This window comes from Telopea speciosissima, chromosome 9 (assembly GCF_018873765.1).
Source record: "Telopea speciosissima isolate NSW1024214 ecotype Mountain lineage chromosome 9, Tspe_v1, whole genome shotgun sequence".
Classification (NCBI taxonomy): Eukaryota; Viridiplantae; Streptophyta; class Magnoliopsida; order Proteales; family Proteaceae; genus Telopea; species Telopea speciosissima.
The window spans coordinates 9,020,842-9,040,277 of NC_057924.1; the positions used below are offsets into that span (position 1 = coordinate 9,020,842).

At 48.6% G+C, this 19,436-nt stretch overlaps 1 pseudogene; it reads right to left on the minus strand.

Moving 5' to 3' along the window:
* Positions 1-545: 545 nt before the first annotated feature.
* Positions 546-19,436, minus strand: part of LOC122638607 — a 30,744-nt pseudogene continuing 11,853 nt past the window's right edge.

Consider the following 19,436-nt stretch of genomic DNA (forward strand, 5'->3'; position numbering starts at 1 on the left):
TTACTGTTTCTATTCTACTGAGAAGGTTATCTACTGGTGGAGAGCTTCATCTGAACATGAACACAAAACTCAAGCTGATTAAGAACACCATCACCATCAAGTCATCCTCCCTTTCCAAACTTAGCAGCTCATAATCAGTAAATCCCTGCAGACCCACCATTGTCATAGAACCCCTTGAAATTGAAACCAAATATCTTCTTGGGTTGGGCATTCTAAGTAGACAAGCAGGGTTACAATCACAGCATATTAATTGGATGACTCTATCGATGTGTATCCCAAGGCCTAACCTGCACATTACCCTCCATCAGTTAATGCTCCAAAAAATGGTAAGTTCAACCAAACTAGTAAATGAAATGTCTAAGCAAGCTTGATCAGAAGGGGCATGCATTAGTCCTACAAGATGGAATATTTGCTAGTTGAAATTTAAAATTTCACAATCAGGGGAAGGCAAACAACCTCTTATAGAGAATATTGCTTAGTTGATTTGGAATATTTTCAACTTAAACTTTGTATATATATGTATTTGACAAGACAATGGCTTACTAACCTGTAAAAATCACCAATGTACAATGCAAAAAGCTTGCTCCTTTATCGAGGATCTATCACAGTCATTGTCACTTTATTTATAGAGCAAGATCCAGTCTCTCTCGAAGATGAATCTTGTCCCTTGATAGTTCTTTTTATAATAAGAGCAGGTTGGTTAGGCGTAGGCATCTTTGTTTCATTCTCCAACATGAAAGTTACACTAGACATGGTTGGTCTATCTGATGCACTTTCTTGCACACACAACAACCCAACTTGGATGCACCTCGCAACTTCATGAGCAAGGTAAGAGTCACCCATTGATGAATCAACTATCTCCAAAACTCGATGCTCTTTCCATAAGTCCCATACCTAAAACTGTTCCATACAATCATCTCAACATAAGGAATGGGAACTAAAAATATTTTTGCAGCAAGAATTTTAAGGTTTCCGCCGCTATGGGGGGGTCTGGGGAGGATCATAATGTACGTAGTCTTATCCCCGCTTTCACAGAGAGGTTATTTCCAGACTCGTACCCGTGACCACTTGATCACAATGGAATAACCTTACCGTTGCACCAAGGCCCGTCCTCATTTTGCAGCAAAAATCTAAACAAACAAATGTACACGTACATGTTGTATTAAAGTCATAGAAGGATCTTCATGAATATAAACTCTGTTCTTCGTGCCACTAATGATCTCCAATAATAATACCCCAAAGCTAAATACGTCCGACTTTATTGAGAAAAGCCATTGCATTGCATACTCTGGCGGCATATAACCACTATGCCATATTTAAAAACAAACCAACAAAACAAAACAGAAATTGATTAGGTCCAAGTAACACAATATTTGGTAAATATACAGTAAGTGAGTGGATGTTCCCCTTGAAGTGTAATAACGACCTGTGTAATGGATTAGATATGATCCAAATTCACATGAACCGATCATTATAGCGTTAAAAACATTTTACATTATGGCGTTAAAAATAAACAACATTTCTTTTGAAATGTGATTTGATTGTTGTAGAAACTGAAACCTATTTATGATGAAAACACACAAAATAAAAAGAAAATGGAAAGAAAAAACAATCATACAATGCAAAGATATACGTGGTTCGACAAGATACTTACCTCCATGAAGAGATGATAGTAATTTTTACAAACAATGGAAAAGAGTTAAACATTCTTTTTCTGACTCTTCTCTTTGTTTACAAAGAATTCCTCCTAACTTCCACTACTAACATTTTAAAGGAAAAATAAAGATATGCAATTTCCACATTACCCCATCTAAATCCTTTTTTTACGAGCTTTTATAGGCCTTTCAAGGCAATCCACAGTAAACAATAGAATACAAGACATCAACCCTCAACGACCGAGGACGTTAGTAATTTTGTAAATGCATTGGTATTTGAAGACACACTTTCTGTTTTTGAATATCTTCAAGTTAAATTTAGTATTGTTGGCATCTCTTTCATGTCCAGGAATAGAAATATTTTAGCTCACAAATTTGCTTTTAGCTCTTGTATTTCTCTAGGTGGATTAGGTTCACTCGATGGGCTGTAACAATCAGCACAACCCTGCTCACCTTTTAATGGGTTCCACTCAAACGTGGGCTCCATCCAAATTTCGTAGAAACTCATCTGAATGGGATTGGATATAGAAAGGAGATCGAAAACTAGCTAGTGTGTAGTGGATCCAGCTCCTCTCCGAAGAGTGCCAGTGGGCATCCAATGGCGCTGGTCGCTTGGCGTGCTGGCACACATCCTCGTATGCCCAGATACTAGCACTGTTGGATGTCTCCTTTGGCGCTGGGTCCCTGGAGAGGAGCCCGACGTGTACACTAGGCTTCACCATTTTTCTCAGGAAAAATAGAAGGAAAGAAAAGCCTTATTATGTCCCAACCACTTTGGCAGTATTTGCTTGAATTTGATCTCCTCCAAATATTCTTGTCATACCGAAATCTGAAATTTTGGGGGTCATCTCTTCGTCTAGCAGCACATTGCCAGCTTTCAAATCTCTATGAATGATTCTCAATCTGGAATCTTGGTGAAGATAGAGAATACCTCGAGCAATTCCAGCTATGATTTCAAACTGTTTTCTCCAATCAAGTAATGCCCTCTTACTTTCATCTGTCCAAAGTTTAGCAGGAAAAAAGTACAATTAAATCGAATTCAAACATAATAAGAAGGGTTTTTTACAAATGTCCCCCTGAAAATGCCTATTTGTCCAAATGCCCCCTTACAATTTTTCTAATTGCAAACTCTCCTTATTTTCAAAACTTTGTAGCATTTTGGTCCCTGCTATTAATTTGGAACGTTAGATGTTAATTTCAGGGTATCTAATGACCAAAATGCCCTTTTGATAAAAACCCACCAAAATTTAAAAATCAAATGACCAAAGTGTCCTCATCTTCTCCAAATGGTTTAGGGTTTGAAACTGAAAATCAAACCCTAAACGATTTGGGGACGATGAACCCTACAATCAAACCTCCAAAATTGAAATCAGTCAATTTGCAAGGTCCAATGCCTTCAAATTTGCAATCTCTCTCGTCTTTGAAGTCTCTTATCCTCTCATGAACCAATCTAGCAGGGCCGATACCAAACGAAACTGGAGATTATCAAGAATTGGAACTCATAGATCTCAGCAGCAATGCTATCTCCGGTGAAATTCCTGTTGATATTTGCAGGCTAAGCAAGCTTCATACTCTATTTCTTAGCTCGAATTTTCTTGAAGAACCGAATCAGTGGTGTACTTTTCCTCTATAAAACCTATTTTCTGGTCTTCAGATTCTTTGACGTACTCTCTCTCCTCTTTCTATCCCTCCTAGACCAGCCATGCAGTTGTAGGCCTCTATGCGCTTCTCTGCTACCCCATCCTTCCCAGGATGTGAAGCTCAAACCAAAACCATAAAGGATATCTCTGCAATCCTTATAAAGCCACCATCGAAGAAAGCAGCCCCTGCAAAAATTGTGAGGCCAATGACACCAGTGATTCTGCTTGAACCCGAACCCAAACCCAAACCCAAACCCAAACCCTCGATCTCTTCACTGCTATTTGTTCCACCGAAGCCCATCTGCCCCATCAATCGCCCTGGTGTTGCAATCCAAACCCCAAAATCTCGGGTTGTTCAATAAAGAAGAAACCATACTTTTCTGGTCATTAAATTTGTCCAATGAATCACCACACATGTTAATGTTGGAGAGTGGCTTCCCTCACACTCACACCAGGAGAAAATCATCTACTCCAACATCCTTTCAATTGACTTGTAGATTTATTTTTCTAAGATGGAGCAAACGAAAACAGATAAGAGGCATTAGCTTCCCGCTTCATGTTTGTTTATAAGTCTTTTTTTTTTTTAGATGGGATAAACTATGCTCATTTTTTACTTCTGACGAACTGCCTGCAACTTCAACCACTTGCGTTTGACAAAGCACGAGTGATACAAGAATGAATGCGATGAGTCGTCATTGTCCAGTGCGGAAAGTTTGAGCTCTTGATTCTTGAAGCAACCATTGTAACCTGATTCAATCGGTCCGGCTCAGACAGAAGAGCAATTCGAAGCTCTTTATCAAATGTACATGTTTTGAAATCGATTGTTCATGGAGTGGATTCTGGGTCCATAAACAGGGAAGTGCAACAAAAATGTTTCAGTCTAATAGACAAATTTGGGGTTTCAAGTGAAAAACCTTCCAAGGGACGCGACATTTCCTAACACCTGAACCTCTTTCACTGTTCCCCTCGAGTTGCTTAAAACTTTTACCTTAGAACCTTTGCTGCTGTGCCAGGCTCTTTTGAAGGATTTGATTTTCAGTTTTGGAGGTTTGATTGTAGGATTCATCGTCCCCAAATCGTTTAGGGTTTGACTTTAAGTTTCAAACCCTAAACCATTTGGAGAAGATGAGGACACTTTGGTCATTTGATTTTTAAATTTTGGTGGGTTTTTATCAAAAGGGCATTTTGATCATTAGATACCCTGAAATTAACATCTAACGTTCCAAATTAATGCCAGGGACCAAAGTGCTATAAAGTTTTGAAAGAAGGGGGGAATTTGCAATTAGAAAAGTTGTAAGAGGGCATTTAGACAAATGAGTATTTTCAGGGGGGCATTTTTAAAAACCCTAAGAAGAAAGACAAGACAATTTTCAGGTGATCGAAGCATACTGAAAATGAAAGAGTCCAAACTTTTGTTGGGCATGTACTCGTAGATTAACATGTTTTCTTCTTCATGGACACAACAAGCTAGAAGCCTAACCAAATTTCTATGCTGAAGTTTGGCTATGAGTAGAAATTCATTTTTAAACTCTTCCGTCCCTTGCCCTGAGTTCCTCGATAGTCTTTTAACAGCTATCTCCTCCCCATTAAACAGCCGACCCTGGAAAGAAATTTAGATCAAACCAATGACCCGTTCAATCAGTAACCAATTCTATTGTTACAAATTAATTTTGGAATTGTAAAATTGATGATGATGCATGGGGAGAGAAGCCACCTTGTAGACAACACCAAAACCACCTTCTCCAAGCTTGTTATTGGGAGAGAAATTGTTCGTGGCAGCTGCAACAACATCTAGTTCAATGAATGGTAATTTGGGATTCGTCCCATTGTCTTCAAGCTCATTCATTTCAGAAAGTATTTAAATCTTCTTGAAATAGATGTGAAATCAAATAAGAACCCGCTACACGCTCGTTGTCGCTGCTCAATTACCCCTGATCGGGCATAGTTAACATTACTAGAAGAAGTTTGAGTAAATTACTAAAACCATAACAGAACAGAAGAAGTTCTTTTTTCTTTACCTTTTCTCTTCTTCTTCTGCGAACGGTACACATATACAGCAAAGGGAAGCAGAGAGAGTACACACACAACAAGAGACACCGTAAGAATCGGCACTCCCCGCTTGCTGTGAAGAAATCCTTTATCTTTTCTTGCTTGTTTAGCTACACATATATATAAAACCATCATTATAAACTCAACTCATTCTATGGCCAAAAACGGATCTGGCTCTCCTCCGGTGGGTCCCACCTATAAAATGATCAAAATTCCCCTTGTTTTGTTGGGCTGGAACCTCCAGCTCTCGCCGTGGCTGGAGAAGAGCCAAATTGGCCCAAAACTGTATTTGACTCTCCTTCAGCCGTGGTAAGAACTAAAAGATCCAGCAGAGCAAAAACAAGGGTGTTTGGATCATTTCACAGCGCCGCCCCTATGAAATGACCAAACCACCCCTCCCCTCCAAAAAGAAATAACTTAGACATAGAATTGATGTATACAGACCTAGTGATGAGGCATAAAACACCCCACCTATCGAGGTCGCCACGTGGCCGACCCGACCTCGCCCGAGAACCGAGTTGGGCCGAGCAGAAATTGGGCCGACCCCATATCCGATAAGTCACCTGACAAAGCCTAGTTTGAGCGAGCTGGCCGGTGGCTGAGGCTGAGATTATATGGGTCAGCCATAGACTCCTAGCCGACCTCATGGCCGAGACCGACCTCCTCCCGGGCCGACCTCCATTGCCGACCCCACGGGCCGACCTCGTAGGCCGAGCCCTCCTCCATTGAGGCTCTCATAGCACCCCACCGGGGATCTCCGGCCACGTCGACATCCCGAGAATCACGGATAAGGACCGAGCCACAATCCCACAGAACACGTAATCACACTCTACATGGACTCTTACCTTAATAAGAGTCCGACCCGAAAATAACTCTTCACTCCGCTCTCACGCGAGAGAACCTTCCGAAAGAAGGACTCCTACCATACTAGGACTCTCCCACCGTCTCATCTCCTCCTTACTCTATAAATACCAGGCATGGAGCTCTATTCGACATCTTGCTTTTACTACGCATTACTGCCGCGTCGCGTTGAAGACCCGACTTGAGCATCGGAGAGTCTCAGGCCGGAGCCACACCGCCCTCTTGCGCTCATTGCTTGGTTTTTGCAGTTCATCCACGGCGAACCAAGTACCGGAGGTTTTCACACGCAATGATTTGGCGCCGTCGTGGGAACGACATCGCCAAAGATCGCGCTTCTCGCCAATTCCCTTAACAATAGTAATGGTGCATACGAGATCGGGCAAGATGGCTCTACTTCCGCACGGAGGAGCCGCAACCCGCAGCCGACGAGACGATCACCGCCCGAAGCCTCTCGGCAGGGGATAAACAGTAAGACCCCCTAGGGCGGTGGTGCGCAGCCCATCACGAGCACCATTCCCCTCCGGAGAGCGGGAATGGGGAGGTGCACTAACCACGGCTCGCGGCTAGCTCGCACAGCCGAGCCAAGTTTGACGGGAATGTCCTACCGCACCACCACCCTGCCGGAGAGTTTGGACCCGTAAGCCCCGGTAAATAATCGATGTTATGGATTTGCAACGCAGATGCTCCACACCAACGAGATGTCGCGCCTTCATGAACCAAATGGCCCGAGGCGGGCGATGGGCTACCACCGTCGCGCCCCCTCCACTCTCCGGTTCACCCGAAAGAAACTCGCAAAGAAATGGCGGCCGGCGTAGGGCCGAGCCGAGTCGGGCGCGTCCTCGCACCCGCCTCGTTAGAAGACTCCACCTCCGCGCCCAAGAGAGGCGCTCGGCGGGTGAACAAGAACATCGCCAAAGCCCGCTAATGGCAGTGAAATTGAACCGGCCGGCTCGAGAAGCGAGGAGGTCGGTATTTTCCGGACGGATCGGAGAGGACGAACCGCCGAGGAGATTCCGAGAACAAAGAAAAGACCCGGTTGAAAGGCGCGCGCCGAGACAAGGAGAAGGATCGCGCCATACTCCCCGGGGTCGAGCTCACCTCCCCGAGAAGAGCAACAGGGGAGCCCCGAGGTCCAACTTCCAAAAAGAAAAAGAACAAGGAAGGGTGGGGAAGACCGAGCGACTGAATGGCCAACTACAACGGGATGACCGACCCTATCGGCCCCGGCCAAGGAGCGGTTGGCCGAGCACCGAAACCGAGCTGAGAAGCGACTACGAGACTTGGCCGAGCGGTGGAGGGGTTGAAGAAACAAGCGACCCCTGACGCCGCTTCTTTGGTCGGTGTCACCCTTATCCTCCCAAGATCATGACCGCGCCGCTACCACACGGTTTCAAACCTCCCCGTTCGACCGGTATGACGGGGACGACCGACCCGGCGATCACATCAACTACTTTAATGCGATGATGACCATGTACGGGGAACGAGATCGCTTTCTTGCCGAGCCTTCCCCGCATCCCTCAAAGGCGCGGCGACCTCATGGTTTTCCCCGGTTGCCGCCGATTCCATAAGAAGCTTCGCTCAACTCATCGAGCCTTTGTCACGTGCTTCCGAGTAGTATGAAACATAAGAAGACCACGGTCAACCTCCTCGGCGTGAAACAAAGGCCCGACGAGTCGATCCGAGCATTCGTCTCCGCTTCAACAAGGAATCCTTAGATATCAAGGATTTGGATGAGGCCACGCCCATACGGCTATGAGCAACGGATTGGCCGACGTGGACCTTATCAAGGACTTGGCCCGGAAGCCAACAAGAAACCTGGCCGAGCTCTTGGAGAGGTGCAACGAAGTTCGCAAATATGGCCGAGGTCCTCCAGGCCTGGAAGGGCAACGAAGGTCGCACGACAAGAAAAGGCCGACAACAGACGCATCAAGAGAAGACAAAAGGCCAAGGACGGATCGCCGAGCCGACAGTCGGATCGAGCACGGAGCCCGACTACACGCCATTGAATGCATCTCGCAAGGAGATCTCGATGCAAATACAAGATGGGGGTACATCCGCCGACCCCGACCGATGCAAGCGGGGTCATCTCGGAATCCCAACAAATATTGCCAATTCCACAAGGACATCGGCCATGACATCAAGATTGTTATCACCAAAAGAGAAATCGAAGAGCCGATAAAAGCGGCCACTTGAAGCGATATGTCAAAGGAGGCCGAGAAGATCGTGGAGGTCGGCGGCCCGATGACCGAGATCAAAGAAGAGCCGAGCCTAGGGTCGAAAAACAAAGTAGTTGAAAGAGATGATGACAAGGTCCGAGCCGAGAAGAAGGAGGACGGATCCGGCCGAGCAATGACAAGGAGCCCCCATATACACTATCCTCGGGGCCCGGGCAAGAGAGTACTCGAAAGGCTAAGGCAACGCCGCTTGGCCGGAGTAGCCGAGATGCCCGCCAAGAAACTCAAGCCGGCGGTGACGATCTCCTTCACTAAGCCGACCTCGAAGGTATAAGTTTACCTCATGACGATGCTTTAGTGGTGCGGTAGAAATTACTAATGCACTCACACGTGTATTGGTCGATACCGCGCATCCGTGGACCTTATGTCATTGGAAGCGCATCGACAATTTGGCTTCGGCGACGAGCGCTTAAGTCGAAGGAACCTCGCTTCACGGGTTCTCGGAGCGCCGCGACTATCAAGGGCTCGATCGATCTACTAGTCACAATTGGGCAAGCTCCATGCCAAGCGATGATCCAAGTCAAATTCATGGTGGTACGGCCGGTAGTGGCTTTCAATGCCATACTCGAGCCGTCCGTCATTGACCGCCCTCCAAGCCATCATCTCCCGACTCACTTGAAGATGAAGTTCCCACCGAAAACGGTGTCGGCAAGGTCCGAGGCGACCAAAAGAAGGCACGAGAGTGCTATGCTACTTTCCAAGCAAAACAAGGGTAATGTTCGAGGAATGGCCATGTGCGTCGAACATCTCCCGAAGATCAGCGGGATGAGCTTATCGAGAGAAGAGGGCGACCGTGGAAGACCGACCCCACTTCATCTCAACAAGATGACCCAGCCAAGGTGGTCCAGCTGGATCACTACTAAATGAAGATCAAAGGAGGCGGCTCGGAGTTTTCTTAAAAGCGACGCCGATGTCTTCGCCTGGTCGGCGGCCCGACATGTCGGGCATACCGGACATATAGCGAGCACCGACTCCATGTGGATCCGGTCGAAAACCAATCCGCGAAGAGAAGGAACTACGCACTTGATCGCAACCGCAATCAAAGAAGAGGTGGAGAAGCTTCGACGATCGGGATTCATCCGAGAAGAGAAATTCCCGACCTGGTTGGCTAACGTCGTCATGGTCCCTAAACCGAACGGGAAGTGGAGAATGTGTGTAGACTACACCGACCTCAACAAGGCCTCGCCCAAAAGATGAGTACCCACTACCTCGGATCGACCTCCCGATCGACGCCACGGCAGTCACGAGATGCCGAGTTTCATGGATGCGTACTCGGCTACAACCAAATCATGATGCATGAGAGAGGACGAGTTGTACACGGCCTTTCGAATCGACTAAGAGAATTTCGCTACAAGGTCATGCCGTTCGGATTGAAGAACGCCGGAGCGACATACCCGCCTCGTGAACTATATATTCCGCGAAGCAGATCGGAAAGAACATGGAAGTCACGGGACGCATATGTTGGTGAAAGTTTGAAGGCCGAGCACTACTTGGCCGACTGGAAGAAGCCTTCGGCGTATTGAGGAAGAACCGGATGAAGTGAATCCCGCCAAGTGTGCATTCGGCGTAACCTCGGAAAGTTCCTCGGCTTCATGGTCTCTCGCCGAGGCATCAAGCCAATCCGGCAAAATCGTGAGCCATCCAAGAGATGAGTCCTCCAAGGACGATCCGAGAAGTACAAAGGCTAAACGGACGTGTGGCGGCGTTGGCGCGATTCATGTCGAGATCGGGCGACAAGTGCCTACCGCTCTTTAAGGCCCTAAAGAATATCCGAACCCAAAAGATTTTATCCGGTCATCCGAATGCCAAGAAGCTTTTGAAGAGTGAAGAAATATTTGGAGAACTCCGCCTCTCTCAATCGACTGAACCAAAAGAGGAACTTCAAGTCTACTTAGCCGCCACTCCCGTAGCGGTGGCCAAGGTGTTGATCGTGGAAGAGAGTCGAACTCAAAGGCCGATATACTATATCAGCCACGTTCTTGTTGATGCCGAGACAAGGTACTCGGGTTCGAGAAAGTAGCATTCGCCCTAATCACGGCGCAAGGAAACTAAGGCCGTACTTCCAAGCTCATCCGATCGTGGTACCGACCGACCAGCCACTCAAAAAGATATTACACAAACCCGACGTTTGGGACGGCTGATTTCTGGGGCAGTTGAGCTAAGTGAATACGATATAAGCTATCACCGAGGACGGGCGATAAAGGACAAGCCCTGGCCGACTTCATCGCGAATGCATGGGGCCCGAACATGAGGTTGGAGAAGAAAGACATCGAGGAGGTCGGGCCACGGCCGACCCGATTTGGACCATGAATGTTTGACGCTCAAGCAGTTCCGGAGGAAGCGGGGCCGGCCTAATACTTGTAAGCCCCGAAGGCTTTCTCGGTCCAATATGCCCTAAGGTTCAAGTTTCCCGCCTCAAACAATGAGGCCGAGTATGAAGCCCTTCTTTGGACTTGAGTCAAGCAAAGCTATGGGCATAAAGCGGTTGAAGGTGCGAGGAGACTCCCAACTCGTGGTCAACCAGGTCAACGGAGACTACGAGGCAAAAGACGAAAGGATGATAGCATACCTGGGTCGAGCCCGAGATCCGATCTCCGAGCTCGAACACTTTGAGATGACTCGAATACCGAGAAAAGAGAATGCCGCGCGGACTCCTTATCTAGGTTGGTGAGGCCGACCTCCAATATCTCGGAGGTCAAGTATACATAGAAATATTGGAGAAGCCATCCTTACAAGAAGAAAGCATAAAGCACATTGAAGAAGATGGGCCGACCTGGTTGGACCCCATTGTCAACTACTTGGAAAATGACTGCTTCGGGGGAACCGAGACGAGCAAGGAAGGTCAAGATTCGATCTTCCAAGTACTCGATGATCGACGAGTACTCTACAAAGGGCAATCTCGGCCCCTCTTCTCCGATGTCTCGGGACCGAAGGGGGCCGAGTATACATTAGCCGAGGTGCATGAGGGAATATGCGGGAGTCACATGGGCGGCCGAGGTCTTGCATACAAGATACTTGGCAAGGATTCTATTGGCCAAGAATGCAAGAAGAGGCCATGAAATACGTGAAGACGTGTGAGAAGTGCCAACTGTCGCGCCAATCCCAAGCCGACCAGCAACAAAATTAACCTCAATGCCGAGCCCAATCCCATTCGCTATGTGGGGAATGGACATTCTGAGATTTCACCCCATCGGGAAACGAAAAATACGTAGTAGTGGCGATTGATTACTTCACCAAGTGGGTCGAGGCCGAGCCCCTTGCCACCATCATCGAGAAGAACATGGAAAAATTTTCCGAGATAAGGTCATCTACCGGTTCGGGCACCAAAGTTCTCATCACCGATAATGGCGCGTAATTCAACAACCCGGCCTTTCGAGAATTGCGAGCACTTCCACATTGACTTCCCACCCATCTCGGTAGCTCATCCACAAGCAAATGGACAAGTAGAAGTGTCCAACCGAACATTACTTGCCGGCATTAAGAGGAGGTTGGATGAGGCCAAGGGGAGATGGGTGGAAGAACTCCCAAGCGTCCTATGGGCATATCGGACGATGTAAGAACTCCAACGGGGAGAGTCCATTTCGCCCGCTTATGGGACCGAAGCCCTCGCAGGTTGAAGTTATGGCTTCATCATACCGAGTGCTCAACTTCGATGAGAAGACCTATGAAGATGGGCCGAGCCAATCGGACTTCCTCGATGAAGTCCGAGAAAATGCCCTACTCCAAACGCGGCGTACCAACGGAAGACGGCAAGCTACTATGATTCAAGAGTCAAAGAGCGGCATTTTCGCAAGGGGACCTTGTTCTCGAAAACTCAGCGCATCCCAGCCCGAGGCAACAAGGAAAATTAGCACCAAATTGGGAAGGCCCGCATAGTCTCTAAGCAAATTCGCCCGGCACATATCGCTGAGACTGGGCAAGAAGGTACCGAGACCTTGGAACTCGGAAAATTTGAAAAGTTTTTTCAATAATTGAGCATGCTTGTATTCGGTTTCAGCCCGACATTTGATTCAATAAAGTCTTTTCTCCAACACTCAACGTATTGACAAGCTCCCAAGTCGAAGTCATAAGACCGGTCCTCATAGACCAGGCCAACATCAAAGACCGACCCTCATAGGTCGGCAGCCAAGTCATAAGACCGTTCCTCATAGACCAGACCGACCCTCATAGGTCGGCAGCCAAGTCATAAGACCGGTCCTCATAGACCAGGCCGACATCAAAGACCGACCCTCATAGGTCGGCAGCCAAGTCATAAGACCGGTTCTCCTAGACCAGGCCGACATCAAAAACCGACCCTCATAGGTCGGCAACCGAGTCGTAAGACCTGTCCAAATAGACATGACCGACCTCTCAAGGGCCGACATCCCTATTTGGCCGAGCCTAACAAGTACAAAACCACGCTAAGGCATTAGGCTCGGCCAAGAAGGATATTCAGCCATGCGTCCGCTTATATGATAGCCTCTCCAATCGGATCAAGGGAAAGGCGAATTAACCAACCAAAGCGAAGATCGCATTGACCTCGGGCGTGCACGGCCGAAACCGCCGACAACGTTGGGCATGGATAAAAGAGACGAGTTCCTAAGCTCGGTTAGTGAAACGACTCGGCAGCTTGGCCACAAATAAAACAGAATACGCAAGGAAAAGAATACTGAGGGCGCCGAGTTCAAATACTTAGACGATCCGACAAAAATAAGTTGTTTTATTCATTGTAAGCGACCGATCGGCACAGATACAAAAGGGGCAGCTCGGCCCCACACACACACCAAAAAAAAAAAAAAAAAAAAATTTTTACATCTCCGCCTCCTCGGCGTGGGACTTGGAGGCACCCTCGGAGGCGTCCACGGTATTGGGCTCGCAGCAGGTCTTGGGGGACAGCTCCTAGAGGGAAGACGTCTGTGGAGCAGTGCCTCAAGGGGCCGAGCTTGGGTGACCTCGACTCCCTCCTCATCTCCTATCTCCCGCAAAAGTAGTCGCATCATCGTCAAAGTGGGAGAGATTGAGTTCAGTGGTACGTTGCCTTGATCTCGGCCAAAAGCTCACTCGGCTGCTTCAAAACCTTCGGCGAAGGGAGGCTTCCCGATCTCATGGAGATATCGCGTACTCCTCCGATTGGAGATAGTCGCTGACCCGCGCCCGAGCCGTGGGCGATCTTCCTTGGCCTTCTCCTTCACCTCGGCGAGCCGAGCTCGCAGCCTGGACCTTTTCTCTCGCCTGGCCACCTCGACCTGAGAGCTCTCCACTTCGGCCTCAGCGGTGGAGCTTCTCTTGGGTCTCCCGATGCCTCAACGGCATCTCGGGCGTCTGATAAGCCTTCTTGCACTGGACGCCCAAGGAATAGTTCTCGGTCGGGAGCCGCTCGAAGCGGAGCATGGTCTCCACTACTTTGGCGAACCCCTACAAAAAAGCATGAGAACAAAAAATCGGGATAAACTACACATATCGGATCATAGGCAAAAGCCGACAAGGAAACTTACCATATTGAAGTCTTGAAATAGGGTGGAGAGGAGCTCGGTGGTCGGACACGCCTCGAGCTTCTCCTTGTCGGCACGGGAGCCGACCCGCATCCAGCCATTCCTTGGTGTGAGCGGCCGACGTCAAGGCCGAGTCCCCGGGAAGAGGCGCCAGGTCGGCCTCACAGGACGTTGTTGGCAAGCCCTCCCGGGACGTATCGGAGATGTTGGTGGGAGAGGCCACGGGCGGAAGGCCGCCACTTGTCGGGTTTACTGAGAGCTTTTGGCGTTTGATGTCTCTTGCGGGTTCCTCTCGCCTTTTCGGCCTTTCCCTTCCTCGGAGACCCGGCTTGACCCGTGTTCTTCTCGGCCTCCAGACCGACCACCGCGTCCGATGGCCCTGGCATCACCCCCTTTCCCTGGAGGCCTTGGAGGACTCGCCCGGGGTCTCTTCTCGCATTCTTCTTCTTCCTATCCGCGATAATCTCGGCCCTCACCGAGCCGTGTCCATTGGAGGAATGTGGCCGACCACCGCAAGAGAAACCGAAAACATAGGAAACAAGTCGAAAAGGAAAAGAAAACTAAGTTAAGTAGAGGGGTCGGCTCGGACAACCGAGATAAGCTCTGCAAGGGTTCCTACCAGGGTCATATGCCAACTCAAGAAACCCTCGCCCCAAGTGGAGAACATCGGGCGGACGCTGGGGATCAGGTCGAGCGAGGTCATCTCGTTCTCGGCCGGGGTAGTACTCTATTTACATAGTTCAGATTCATCTCCTTCCACTCGGTTCGAGAGGGCTGTTGGGAATGGAAGCGAAGAAAAATGGGGCTTCCAATACTTGTTGAAGGTCGGCGTGCCGACTGTAAATTTGTGACCGCCTAGAGCCGCACTCTTCCCCGATCGGGCGGCAGAAATAATACCACCCCTTCTCGGGAGACTTCTTCAGAAGAAGAGCCGAGAGAAAAGCGCCACGCCGCACCTCGGCCCATCTCGAACGGGCGTAGAAGCCGCACACGCCAGCCAAGAGTTCGGCACCACCGACCAGAGACGGTGGAAGTGGTCCAAGATCTGGTCCACCAGCCGAGAACGGGAGCCGAAACGCATACTTGAAGGGCGTCTCGCAGAGCCACCTCACGGGCCTGATGAAGCGGGCCATCTCCCGGGATTAGGAACTCTGAGGCTGAATGTCCTCGGGATGGCGTAGGTCGTCCTCGGATAGTCGAGGTCGGCCTCCGTGATTGTGCTCGAACGGTGCCGACACGCCTTCCTCGGGCTCGGGCGTCGGTGGACGAGCTTACCGAGCCAACCCCCATCTCGGACGAATCTCCTCGCTTGATTCCTCATCGGATGAGGACGACCCGCAGTTCTCGGCCCGTCTCTGCGGTCGTGGATTGGGCCGCGTGGTCAAACTCCATAGGTACGGGGCTCGCCACCTCGGCCCGACGGCTCCACTACATCGGGCTCGGCTCGAGGTCGAGCCCAACAGTTTATGGTGGGAGAACGGACGGGAGTTCTCGGCTCGGACTCGCGCCCTCTGCCGCCCTGGCGAGCGGCTTCGCCCATAGGACTACTACCAACGACATATCGGCGGAGAAGACTTACTGGTTGAAGAAGAGTTGAGCGGGAACGAACGGCGGCCGAGTCGATCACGAACGAAGCTTCACACCGAGTCGATCACGAGCAGAAAACGACGAGATCTACCGAGTTGACGGTTCCAAACTTGCCGAGAAGTCAATAACTTAGAGCAAGTGAAGAATGAATAGTTAGGAGTCGCCTATTTATAATCCTTGGGTTTCACGATCCAACGGCCGACTGGAGCTCAAGCATGATCCAACGGCCCGGATCAAAGGACGTTTCAAATTCCCGAGCCCGCCATAATGACTCCACTGGCGGCGGCACGGACACCCAACCGCCGATCGTGCAACGCCAAACCGCAGCAATAAATAATCTCGCCCAACGCAAGAATCTTCCGACAAGCGCCAGGAAATTTCACTCATCAACGCCGAGCCGACACACGATGAGTGGGGGCCTGTGATGAGGTATAAAACACCCCACCTATCGAGGCTGCCACGTGGCCGACCCGACCTCGTCCGAGAACCGAGTTGGGCCGAGCAGAAATTGGGCCGACCCCATATCCGATAAGTCACCCGACAAAGCCTAGTTTGAGCGAGCTGGCGGTGGCCGAGGCCGAGATTATACGGTCAGCCATAGACTCCTAGCCGATCTCATGGCCGAGACCGACCTCCATTGCCGACCCCACGGGCCGACCTTGTAGGCCGAGCCCTCCTCCATTGAGGCTCTCATAGCACCCCACCGGGATCTCCGGCCACGTCAAGCACATCCCGAGAATCACGGGATAAGGACCGAGCCACAATCCCAATGCAACACGGAATCACACTCTACATGGACTCTTACCTTAATAAGAGTCCGACCCAAAATAACTCTTCACTCCGCTCTACGAGAGAACCTTCCGAAAGAAGGACTCCTACCATACTAGGACTCTCCCGGCCGCCTCATCTCCTCCTTACTCTATAAATACCGGTATGGAGCTCTATTCGACATCTTGCTTTTTACTACGCAGATTCTGTTGTCGCGTTGAAGACCCGACTTGAGCATCAGAGAGTCCTAGGCCGGAGCCACACCTGCCCTCTTGCGCTCATTGCTTGGTTTTTGCAGGTTCATCCACGGGCGAACCAAGTACCGGAGGTTTTCACACGCAACACCTAGCTCCACTGAATCCACACGAAGGTAGAAATCCTGGCCGCCGTCACTGAAATATCGAAAGTCCGTCAAGTTGCCAAACCAAGTAACGCAACCACTGCCTTCACCCGTAATATCTGCGGCGGCGTAAGCGGTGCAAGAGCAGTTCTTGAAGCATTCTCTCTCGCATTCCTTGAGACTCAGATTCTTGTCGACTAGGGACATAGAGGTGTCGGGAAGCTTCACGTTTACCAACCTCAAGAACCCGTCTGCCTTGCCGCACCCAAGCGGTCTTTCCCTCACGCAACCCTCTGACCATTCCCTCAAATACCAATTACTTGGAGACTTGGGTTGGAAACTCTGCAGACACGAGCACTCCTCCGAGTCATCTGTGCGACAACTCCCGTAGACCCCGCAGTGTCCATAGTAGTCGCATCTTTCGCCGCCGGGCTTCGAATAGAATATGTTCCATTGACGGTTCCTCTCGATCCACGTCGTTCTCTGAACGGCCCCGGTGTCATTCAGCACGAGTATGGAGAAAATGGAGTAATTGTAAACGTAGTAGATGAGGTAGACCTCGTCGGTGTTGTTAACGAAGTCGTAACTGAAGATGTAGCTTTCGGTCATCTTTGGTATCCCGCTCATCCTTTGACCGTTCCAAGAACCGGCTCTCCAGACCGGGTTCGACCCCTTATACAAGAATAGCTGGGGTGACCCTCTTGGGTGGAACCCGTAAGAGTAAAACCCACGGCTAGGGTCGTCTTTGGATTTCCAGGATGTCAGCACCCGGTTCAGACCGGTTCTCCGGTCCAATCCTAGTTTCATACCAGGAAGGCATATGTGTGTCGGATTGTCGAAGCTTTCCCACAGGATCTTATTCCCGGTGTCGCCGCTGTATAGAACCAGATTATCGGAGTTATGGAGCTTCAGAACGGTGGTGTTGGAACTTATGGAGACATTGGTAGACCAGAGAGGATGTCTCTGATCACCATGGGAAGAGACGATGACATTCCCATCAAGAGCAAGGGAGAGAACTCCGGAGGAATCGTTGATTGGGTTGTCTCTATTGGCAACCCAAACCACAGTGGTTATAGGAATTTTATTGTACCAAATCCCAACGTACCTGTAACTAGAATTTCCAGGGCTAAAGAATCCCAATGCAAAATTGCTTTCAGTGGAGACAATGATTTGGCCGTCAGTGATGGATTTAGTTTGGTTTAGGTTGTCGGTGCCGCCGCCGGAGGAACAGAAGTGGAAGAGGAGGAGGAGGAAGCATAAGCATGTCAATGTGGGTAGGAACATGGCATCTGATGAGTATCGATGTATTCTTCTCATTCACAATAATTTAATCACATTAGCATTAGCAGTCAATGAATCGAAAACAAAATATATAATTAAGGAGTATGAAGATTATGGTGTATAGACCATAGAGTCAAGCTTCCTTTTACGAATACATAAGTCGTCGTCGACTATTTTGACAATGTATTAACACAAATTGAGTTACGTACTATAGTCTAAAATACTTGGCAACTTGCGGGGAAGTAATGGCCTAATTCGTGAGTCTTGATTCAATCCTTATTTTTAAGTTTCAAAGAGGAAGACCAAATGAAAGGAACCCAAAACCGACATCGATTAAAATTGAATCGAATTAACTATGAAAAATGTGGTTCGATTGTTTTTTTGGTCTCCAAAAACCACCCAATATGATTCGATTTTGATTTAATCTGATTTTGTTCGATCAGCTCGATCAAATTCAGATGGGATTTTAACACCCTTAGGCTGTGTTTGGTTGCCAAGAAGTTAAGGAGCTTATGGAGACATAGGAGGACCAGAGGGGTTGTCTCTGATCGTTATGGGAAGAGACGACGAGATTCCCATCCAAGGCAAGGGAGAGAACTCCGGGGGAATCGTTGAGTGAATTTCCTTTGATGGCGACTCAAACCACGATAGTTTCAGGAATTTTAATGGTTCCAAATACCTACGTCGATTCCGCTGCACGTATACATGTGAGAGCCAACCACTTATTTTATTTTTGTCATTTATAAGGGGAGGAAGGGTTTTTATGCAAACAAAATTAAAATGTAATGTTTTTTTTTGGTAACAAATTAAAAATGTAATTGACTCTCACATGTACATTCACCTGTTGGTACGTGCTGATAATCCATTCTCTCAAATACTAACATACCTATAACCAGACTTGCCAGGGGTGAAGAACCCCAATGCAAAATTGCTTCCAGCGGAGACAAGGAAGATGGGGTGGGTGTGGGGTGGAGGGTGCCGGCGGAGGCGCAGAAATGGAAGAGGAGGAAGCATAACCATGTGGTAGTGAACATGGTTTCTGATATTGATCAATGTTTTCTTCTAATTCATAACAACTGAATCACATTAGCAATTATTAATGAAGCAAAAGGCTATTTTACTGATATTGAAGATGATGTTGTATAGAGTGGGATCTACCTCGTATGTAGTTTTTGGTGTCAACCATGAACGGGTGACGTAAATAAACATTTGTTGCCGCCATCATATAAACGGATCGAATTTGGCTCAGATAATGTAATCGGATCCGGAGATTCCTTGGTCAAATATGGATACCTCTAAACGGATTCGGATGCGGATCGAATTCAGATTTTTGATTATCCATTTACATCTCAGTCTTGTAATCCGGACCTTCTTCCCTCTAGCGGATATTATTATGCATTTCTCGAATTCTTGGACCCGTTTGGAAGAATGACCTGACCCGCTCCAACATTTTTGGTGGCGACCCGGATGAGACTTTTTCTGAGATCTGTGATGGTAGCGGAGAGTTTACCTGACTTGATCCGATGGAGGAGTATTTATGTTCTTTACCC